Source organism: Scylla paramamosain, chromosome 5 (genome assembly GCF_035594125.1).
Source record: "Scylla paramamosain isolate STU-SP2022 chromosome 5, ASM3559412v1, whole genome shotgun sequence".
Classification (NCBI taxonomy): domain Eukaryota; kingdom Metazoa; phylum Arthropoda; class Malacostraca; order Decapoda; family Portunidae; genus Scylla; species Scylla paramamosain.
Window position 1 is genome coordinate 10,539,192 of NC_087155.1, and position 10,000 is coordinate 10,549,191.

Genomic DNA, 10,000 nt, shown 5'->3' on the forward strand with positions numbered 1-10,000 from the left:
TTTTTGCTAGGGGTCAATTTCAAAATGGATTCGTTAACGTATTTTTGAGTGTGACGTCATCAATGACGTCATCACACCAGGGGCCGGGACGCCCCTTCATTCCAGTCTCTATCAGTCATTGTTTGGTGTATGTATGTATGTATGTATGAGTGTGTGTGTGTGTGTGTGTGTGTGTGTGTGTGTGTGTGTGTGTGTGTGTTAGATCATCGTGAACCCCATCCGTCCCACTCCTGCGCCTTTCTGCCTCCTCCCCTTTTTTATTTATTTATTTTCCTGCTCGTATATTGTGTGTATGTGCATGTGATTAGATAAGGTTCTGCCAGGAAGGGGGGCATGTGGGGGTGGTAAGGTGATTGGTGGGGGTTGAGGGTCATGGTGGTAATATATATATATATATATATATATATATATATATATATATATATATATATATATATATATATATATATATATATATATATATATATATATATATATATATATATATATATATATATATATATATATATATATATATATATATATATATATATATATATATGTGTGTGTGTGTGTGTGTGTGTGTGTGTGTTTCGCATCTGTGTCTTGATTTCCTCTGTTATGTTCTCTTCCCTTCCTCCTCCTCCTGTTGAATATAAATATATGGAAAGTTATTTTGGAGTGTTGCATGTGTTGCTTGTTGTTTGCACTGCTTCCATGCGTCATTTGCATTATTACCACTATTTTACCTGTGTTATTTGCAATAATTCACAGTTTGCTTGATTTGTTGATCTGCATAGCGTGTGAACAGAGAACTAGCTGTATATGACTACTGTTTACTTGTCTACCTTATTAATTCTCCTCTCACCTCTCCCCCCAGCGCTTCCTCCGCCCCCCTGTCAGATATGGAGGGGTTGGGGAAAGGATGCCGTGTCCCTGAGTCTGCCCCTGACTGGCCAGCTGACGCCCATTGATATCTTCATGGCCGTGGTGAGGCAGGAGAGGACTCAAGGTAAAACTGTTTGCTGCCTTGTTTACGTCTTCATTTGTTCTCATTACTACTTCACTTCTGGTCTCTCTAAACTTTCTAATTAGGACAGAGCAAACTTAGAATTGTTCAGTGCCTCAAAAACTCAATTCCTCCATTCACCATCTCCACACAAGCTTCCAGACAACTAGCCCCTCTTGTTTAGTGACACTCAACTACCCCCCTCTTCCACACTGAACATCCTCGGTCTGTCCTTTACTTATAATCTAAACTGCAAACTTCACATCTCATTGTATAACGTTAGGCGTTCTGAGTCGTCTCCTGCAGCTTTTGTCAACCCCACACCCAGCTGTTAACTCTGTAGAGGGGCCTTATCCGTCCATCTGTCTGTCTGTCTGTGTCTGTCTGTCTGTGTCTGTCTGTCTGTATCTCTCTCTCTCTCTCTCTCTCTCTCTCTCTCTCTCTCTCTCTCTCTCTCTCTCTCTCTCTCTCTCTCTCTTGTGTGAATGACATAATTATTATTATTATTATTATTATTATTATTATTATTATTATTATTATTGTTATTGATGTTGTTGTTGTTGTTGTTGTTGTTGTTGTTGTTGTTGTTGTTGTTTTCCTTCTTCTTCTTCTTCTTCTTCTTCTTCTTCTTCTTCTTCTTCTTCTTCTTCTTCTTCTTCTTCTTTTCCTTTTATTTATTAGCAGGTATATCATCCAGTGTGTGTGTGTGCGTGTGGGATGATATATGCATTTATGTGTGTGTGTATGTGTGTGTGTGTGTGTATATTGTTACAGTAGTTTACAAACTGAAAATATACCCACAGTGTGTGTGTGTGTGTGTGTGTGTGTGTGTGTGTGTGTGTGTGTGTGTGTGTGTGTGTGTGTGTGTGTTTAGAACTATGTGGTATTTTCAGATATGGTGTGTGTGTGTGTGTGTGTGTGTATGTGTAAAATTAAGGTTCAAAATTAGTATTATTAATATTACTACTTTTATGATTATTATGGTTTGTAATACTTGTGTGTGTGTGTGAGGGGAAGAGAGGGAGAGGAAGGCTGGTTAACACACACACACACACACACACACACACACACACACACACACACACACACACACACACACACACACAGGCAAGCCACACCCTCTTTCTGAATGCAACACTCCGCTGAGAGAGAACGAGTTAGGAATGAAATATTAGTGAGTGAGGTTAAGTTAGGATAGGTTAGGAATGTCGGTAGAGTGTTGATAGAGGATGTATGTTCGTGTGTGTTAGGTTAGGTTAGGAGTGTTTGTGTGTGTTGAGGTGTGTTTAGAAGATGTGTCAGTGTTGATAGAGGGTGTGTGTGTGTGTTACGTTTGGAGGTAAATTGAGGTGTGACTGTGTCTTGAGTTTGTTTTGTGTGTTTTAAATTATTTGGGTGAATTTGGGGGTGTGCGGGGTCTTTTGGGTGTATTTGAGTGTGTGTGCATTTGGGTGTGTTAGCGGCATATTCTGTGGTGATTTCGGTGTTTTGGGTGTTTTAAGCGTGTTTTGGGTGTGTTTGGATGGGTATTTTGGGGTATTTTGTGTGTGTTTTGGATGTTTTGAATGTGTTTGGATGAGTTTTGTGGAGATTTTTGGGTTTTGAGAGTGTTTTGAGTGTGTTTTGGATGTTTAAGCGTGTGTTTGGTGTGTTTGGGTGAGTTTTCTAGGTGTTGTTGGGTGTTGTTGGATATTTTGTGTATATTGTGTAGTGTTTTGGGGTGTTTTGGGAGTTTTGGGGGTATATTTCTTCATTATTAATGGGAAAACACCCTTGAAAACCTTGCTAATCATCTTTATGGATTTGAGAAATATTCGTGAGGTGAAAGAGAGAGAGAGAGAGAGAGAGAGAGAGAGAGAGAGAGAGAGAGAGAGAGAGAGAGAGAGAGAGAGAGAGAGAGAGATAGTGTATGTGTGTGTATCTGTGTGTGTGTGTGTGTGTGTGTGTGTGTGTGTGTTGGGGGAGGAAGGGGGGAGGAGCAGTGACAGGTAGACCTGACTAGGAAGGGGGATGGCTGGCGCCGGTCAGTCTTGCCCCACGCATAATGTAATAAGTGTTTCCGTATTCCCAGTAGCTTCTTTCTGTACCAAACACTGCCACGCAGCACCAGAGAGCCATGAGTACCTAAGGTGAGCCCAGCGGTGCTACCATCCCCTCATTCAGCCTTATTGCCTTCACAGCATCGCCTCTCATCCTCCCTGTAATGTCTTGAAGTTGTTTATTAAAGTTTTTTTTTTGTTATTTAGGTATTTTTGGGGGGGTTTATTTATTTAGCTTTTAGGTTTTGTTTACATCTGAGTCTGGAAACAGTTAGAAATTTAGGCGAATATTGAAGTTTCCTCAATATGTAAACAAGCAAGAAGACAATCTTTAGCTTAGTTCCCCTTGCTGCGTTGCAAATCTCTGTAATAATTGATGTTTTTTTTTTTTTTAAGTGTGATTTGGGTGTATTTAGGAGTGTTGTGGTTGTTCTGAGTTTGTATTAGAGCTGTTTAAGAGTGTTTTGGATATATATTAGCTGTTGTCACGTGTGTTTTGCTTGAATTTTTTATTTAGATTGTTTTTAGATGTATTTTACGTGTTTTGAGTGTTGTGGAGTGTTTTGAGTGTGTTGTGGAGTGTTTTTGTGTGTTTGTGGGTGTATTGAGGTGTGAGTGTGTTTTGAGTTTATTTTGGGTGTTTTAAGTGTTTTAGATGAGTCTTGGTGTGTGTGGGATTTTTTTTGGGTGTATTTGAGAGTGTGTGTGGTGTTCTGAGTGCGTTTGGGTATGTTAGGGGCGTTTTCTGTGGTGATGTGCATGTTTTGGATGTTTTAAGCGTGTTTTGGGTGTATTTGGATGTGTTTTCTTGGTAGTTTTGGGTATTTTGTGTGTGTTTTGGATGTTTTGAGTGTATTTGGGTGAGTTTTGTTGAGATTTTGTGGTGTTGGGAGTATTTTGAGTGTGTTTTGGATGTTTTGAGTGTGTTTTGGATGTGTATGGGTGAGTATTGCGCTCTCTCCTTCCCTGGGACTCAAAAAGTGCAGAACATTTCAATTTTTATAAAGTGTATTATAAAGTGTAACTACTGATATATATATATATATATATATATATATATATATATATATATATATATATATATATATATATATATATATATATATATATATATATATATATATATATATATATATATATATATATATATATATATATATATATATATATATATATATATATATATATATATATATATATATATATATATATATATATATATATATATATATAGATAGATAGATAGATAGATAGATAGATAGATAGATAGATAGAGAGAGAGAGAGAGAGTGCGAGACAAGACATCCTAGAAAGCCTAACATTTCTGCCAATATTACAGGATGGAGAGCTTAGAATACCACACAGAGGATGGTGAAGGAGCCTTGGGGAAGCCTGAAGGAGGGGCAGTGAAGGAGGGAGGCCTGGAGGTGAAGGAAATGCAGAAAATTCCTCTAATAGTGAGCGCTTCGCTGGTCAGACCATCCCTTACTGAATATTTGGACCGAGGCTTCGAGATACGAGATGAGAATCCGTTTTTTAGTAGTTTAAGACAGTTTTATGTGTTTTTGGGTGTTTGTATATTGTTTTTATCTTGTTTTGAGTATTTTTTTGTTTGTGAAAGGAGGGAGAAAGTTTAAATACAGTAATAATACCGAAAAAAAGGCTTAAATTGAGAGTTTTAAAGTTATCTTAGCGTATATTAAGCTGTTTTAAATGTTTTAAGTTACCAGAAGAGAGGAAGCTTAAATTTAATATTAGGATAAGGAAAAAGCTTATTTCTTGCATTAGGAAGAAAGAAAAGCTTAATGTTGCCACCTCATCCCCCCAGCCCCCAGTGAGCCAGGTGACCCCCTAGAACAACGCCATCCTGCCTATTTGTGGTGTGGCAGCCCAGATCGTCCCCCTCCCTCCCTCATCCTCCTCCTCCTCTAGCAAAGAAGAGACGTTTAATCAGCTAGTGGACAGGTTGTTGTTGTTGTTGTTATTGTTGTTGTGGGGGTAGCGGTGGTAGTAGTGGCGGCGGTGGTTGTTCGTCTCTCTCTCTCTCTCTCTCTCTCTCTCTCTCTCTCTCTCTCTCTCTCTCTCTCTCTCTCTCTCTCTCTCTCTCTCTCAGGCGGTGGTGGGGGGGGCGGGAGGGCGTAGTCTCGAGAAGGCTGGCAGAGGTTATGGAGGGATCCTGGTATCCTCCCTCTCCCTCACTCCCTCGCTCCCTCCTTGGGCTCTCTCCGGAACGTAAGTAGTAGTAGTAGTAGTAGTTTATTATTATTATTATTATTGTTATTATTATTATTATTTTATTATTATTATTATTATTATTGTTAATAGTAGTAGTAGTAGTAGTAGTAGTAATTTATTATTATTATTATTATTATTATTATTATTTTTATTATTATTATCATTTTTATTATTATTATTATTATTATTATTTGTAGTAGTAGTTGTAGTAGTAGTAGTAATATCGTTATTATTACTGTTATTACAATTTTCATAATTTTCTCGTTATTTTTACTACTACTACTACTACTGCTACTACTACCACTACCCTCTTCCTTCTCTTCCTCCTCCTCCTCCTCTTCCTACCACCACCACCACTACCACCACCACCACCATCACTACTACAACAACCGCTATTATCCCAACAGAAGTAGCGGCGTGGCTGGAAGTGGGCGGAAGTTTAGCAGGCTTCTCTAAGATTGGGCTGGAAGTTAGCGGAAGAGGAGACGTGGCACATCACAAGGCAATACAGGGCTTACAGAGGGCAGGCGTGACTGGGCCCTGCCTCGCCGCCCTTGTCAACACCCTAGAGAGAAATACGCTGACCTTGTAGAGAGGATATATTTTAATTTTCTTTCGTTGTATATTTTATTTGTTTATTTATTTATTATTAAAAGGAATATTTTCTTTTCTCAATATTTTTCGTTCGTTTTTATAATGGATTGTTTAATTTTATCTATATTTGTTTACATTTTTTTATCAATTTCTTTCGATTTTATATTCAGTTTATTTATTTATCATTATTTCTTAAGATAATTTCTTTATTTTCTTTATTTTTCGCTCGTTTTCATAATGGGAGTGTTCAATTTTATCTATATTTTTCAATCTTATTTAATTTCTTAGACTTAATATCCAATTTATTGATTTATTATTACTTCTAAGTGTGTGTAAGTACTTAAAGTATAATTTAATTATTTATTTATTTATTTTTATTTTCCGTCCGTTTTTATTATATTGGAAACTTATTTCATATATATTCCAGTTTTCTGTTTCTTGTTCATGCCAGGTGTGACAATAAACACTAAGATTATTACTGCTTTTAATCCCAACGAGAGAGAGAGAGAGAGAGAGAGAGAGAGAGAGAGAGAGAGAGAGAGAGAGAGAGAGAGAGAGAGAGAGAGAGAGACACCCTAGAGAGAAATACGCTCACCTTGTAGAGAGGATATATTTTCATTTTCTTTCGTTGTATATTTTATTTGTTTTTTTTATTTATTATTAAAAGGAATATTTTCTTTTTTCTATTTTTCGTTCGTTTTATAATGGATTGTTTAATTTTATCTATATTTGTTTACATTTTTTATCAATTTCTTTCGATTTTATATTCAGTTTATTTATTTATCATTATTTCTTAAGATAATTTCTTTATTTTCTTTATTTTTCGCTCGTTTTCATAATGGGAGTGTTCAATTTTTATATATTTTTCAATCGTAATTTAATTTCTTAGACTTAATATCCAATTTATTGATTTATTATTACTTCTAAGTGTGTGTAAGTACTTAAAAGTATAATTTAATTATTTATTTATTTATTTTTATTTTCCGTCCGTTTTTATTATATTGGAAACTTATTTCATATATATTCCAGTTTTGTTTCTTGTTCATGCCAGGTGTGACAATAAACATTAAGATTATACTGCTTTTAATCCCAACGAGAGAGAGAGAGAGAGAGAGAGAGAGAGAGAGAGAGAGAGAGAGAGAGAGAGAGAGAGAGACGCATACAGACACACAAAACTCCATTAATTATTTCAACACTTTCCATTATGAGACGAAAAGATTTTGAATGTATTTGGGTGTGTGTAGGGGTGTTCTGGATGCGTTTGGGTGTGTGCGGGGACTTGAGTGTATTTGTATTTGTATGCGGGATTTTTATTTAAGTATATATGAGTGTGTGTGAGGGTGTTTTGGATGCGTTTGGGTGTGTGCGGGGTCTTTAGAGTGTATTTGAGTGTGTGTTGGGTCTTTTGAGTGTATATGAATGTGTGTGTGAGACTTTTGGGTGCGTTTGGGTGTGGGTATGATCTTTTGAGTGTATTTGAGTGTGTGTGTGTATTTGAGTGTCTTTGGGGCGTATTATGTATTGTTGGGAGTGTTTTGGATGTTTTAAGCGTGTTATTAGGTGTGTTTGGCGAGTTTTAGGCTGTTGCAAATTGTTTTGGGTCTGTGTTCGATGTTTTCTGTGAATTTGGTTACGTTTTATTGTTTTTTTTGTGGTGTTGAGAGTGTTTAAATGTGTTTTGGATGTTCAAGCGTGTGTTGAGTGTGTTTGGGTGAGTTTTTGAGGCTATTTTTAGCTGTTGTTGTTTTGGGAATTTTTTTGGGGGTATATTACTTCATTATTAATAGGAAAAATACCCTTGAAATCCCTGCTAATTATCTTTATGGCTATGAGAAACAATCGTGAGAGAGAGAGAGAGAGAGAGAGAGAGAGAGAGAGAGAGAGAGAGAGAGAGAGAGAGAGTGTGTGTGTGTGTGTGTGTGTGTGTGTACGAGCATTTTAGTTTAGCCTGTTCTTCGCTTGTTCGTGCGTTTTTTGCGCTGATATGGCACAGAAGTGTGTGAAATTTGCAATCATAATCACGTATGGTGTGTTCATTTTGCAAACGGGAGTGAAGAAGTGATGATATTTAAATTATTTGAATTATTACTTTATAACACGTCATCTTTTGTGTCTGTGTGTGTGTATATCTGTGTGTGTGTGAGGGTGGAGGAACAGTGACAGGAATCGCTGGGTAGTGCCGGGGAGGGCGGGCGGCTGCAGTGTTTCGACCTACGCTGGTCAGTCTTCCTCACGCACAATGGTAATAAGTGTTTCCTTATTCCTGGCAGCTTCTCCCTGTACCAAGCACTGCCACGCAGCACCAGAGAGCCATGAGTACGTAAGGAGAGCCCAGCAGTGTCAGACTACCGTAAGTCAGCATTACTGCCATCCCAGCACCACCTTCCTGCTCCCTGTAGTGTCTTGTAGCAGTTTTTTAAGGCTTTTGTTCGTTATTTAGGTATTTTTTGGGGTTATTGATTTATTTTTAGGTTTTGTTTACGTCTGAGTCTGGAAACAGGTGGAAATTTAGGCGAATATTGAAGAGTCCTCAATATGTAAACAAGCGTCAGCTGGTTAGCTGACGTACAGGCAGGGCGTAAATGTTTTCAGTCATTATTTGCTTCGTCTCTCACTTATCTTAAGCCTAAAATGTCACAAGATACAGTCACTTGTCTAGCTTTCATATCCACTGGTTAGATATATCCGCGATTGCCTGGTTTTGGTGTCACGAAGTAATAATTAAGGCAACATGGCCGCCGGGTCCTCCACTGAGGTCGGCGCCGAGGGCCTGTTCCGGCCTGGGGTTCCAGTATTTTTTTTTTTATATTTTCCGTAATTATTTTATTTCGCTTCTATAGTAAGTTTTTATAGTTTCTAAAAACATTTCGTTGCTGTTGAAGTGTTTTTCTTGTTTCATTTAAGTAAATGAGCTGAATTTCTTGTATTTTTTTACGTAAATATAGGGCCTTTTTCACGGTTATTTATACCCAACCCGGTTCTCGGCTTTTCTATTTGAGGCTGTAATGAAGCTTTTATTGCTTTAAAAAATCGTTTATGATTTTTAAATTGTTTTGCGTTTCTGTTGAGTTAAATATTTGCATTTTGATATGTTTTTTTTGGTTCCGTTAAAAGTGGTGATTTTGTCATTTTTTAGATTCTTTATTTTTCTATTTCAGGTTATAACTAACTTTGCATTGCTTGAAAATATAGTTCAAATTTTTTAAGTTGTTTTTTTACTGGTGTAAAGTGAAGTGGACGGACTTTTGAATGATTTTAATGGTGTCAAACGTTCCAACACTTTTTCCATATTTCTGTTGATATTTCTTTAGAACTACTCAAGCTGGAGATGTTTTGATATTGTGAGTATTTATTAAAGTAATTGTCAAGTCAGAAAATAGAATGCATTCCAGCCTAGCTTCATTTTTTCAAGGGGTCAATTTTAAAATGAAATACGTTACATATGTCAGGCAGCGGCCCGAGGCAGCTCGCCTGTGATATCATCAACGTGTGAGGACTTGCCTGGCTCCAGTGTCTCTTGGTCAATATTTACCGTAATTTTTAGTGTTTTTCAAGTATTTCCAGCTGTTTAAAACTCAGGCATCTAGATAGTAGTAGTAGAAGGAGGAAAATAAAAGAAATGGAGGAGGAGGAGCAGGAAATAAAGATAAATGGAGGTAAAGGAGGAGGAGGCAAAACACGTAAACGGCAAGAAGACAATCTTTAGCTTAGTTTCCCTTGCTAAGCTGTCTTTCTCTGTAATATTTGGTGTGTTTTTGGATGTTTTAAGGTGTATTTAGTTTTGGGTGTATTTAGGAGTGTTGTGGGTGTTCTGAGTGTGTCATAAGGGTTTTTAGGAGTGTTTTGGGTATATATTATATGTTATCAGTGTGTTTTGGGTGAATTTTTGGTGTTTAAGAGTGGTTTAGGTTGTTTTAGGTGTATTTTACGTGTTTTGAGTGATGTGGAGTGTTTTGAGTGTATTGCGGAGTGTTTTTGTGTGTTTGAGGGTAAATTGATGTATTGTGAGTGTGTCTTGAGTTTTTTTTGGGTGTTGTAAGTGATTTCAGTGAGTTTGGGTGTGTGCAAGATCTTCTGGGTGTATTTGTGTGTGTGTGGGGTGTTCTGAGTGCATTTGGGTGTGTTAGGGGCGTATTCTGTGGTG

At 37.2% G+C, this 10,000-nt stretch overlaps 1 long non-coding RNA gene across 1 annotated transcript in view; it reads left to right on the plus strand.

Moving 5' to 3' along the window:
• The window catches only part of LOC135100298 (uncharacterized), a 10,345-nt gene extending 5,281 nt beyond the window's left edge, over nt 1–5,064 (plus strand). The window contains exons 2-3 of the long non-coding RNA XR_010268589.1: nt 860–991; nt 4,367–5,064. This is a non-coding gene — a long non-coding RNA (uncharacterized LOC135100298). The remainder of the gene's footprint in view (nt 1–859; nt 992–4,366) is intronic.
• The last annotated feature ends 4,936 nt before the right edge of the window (nt 5,065–10,000 follow it).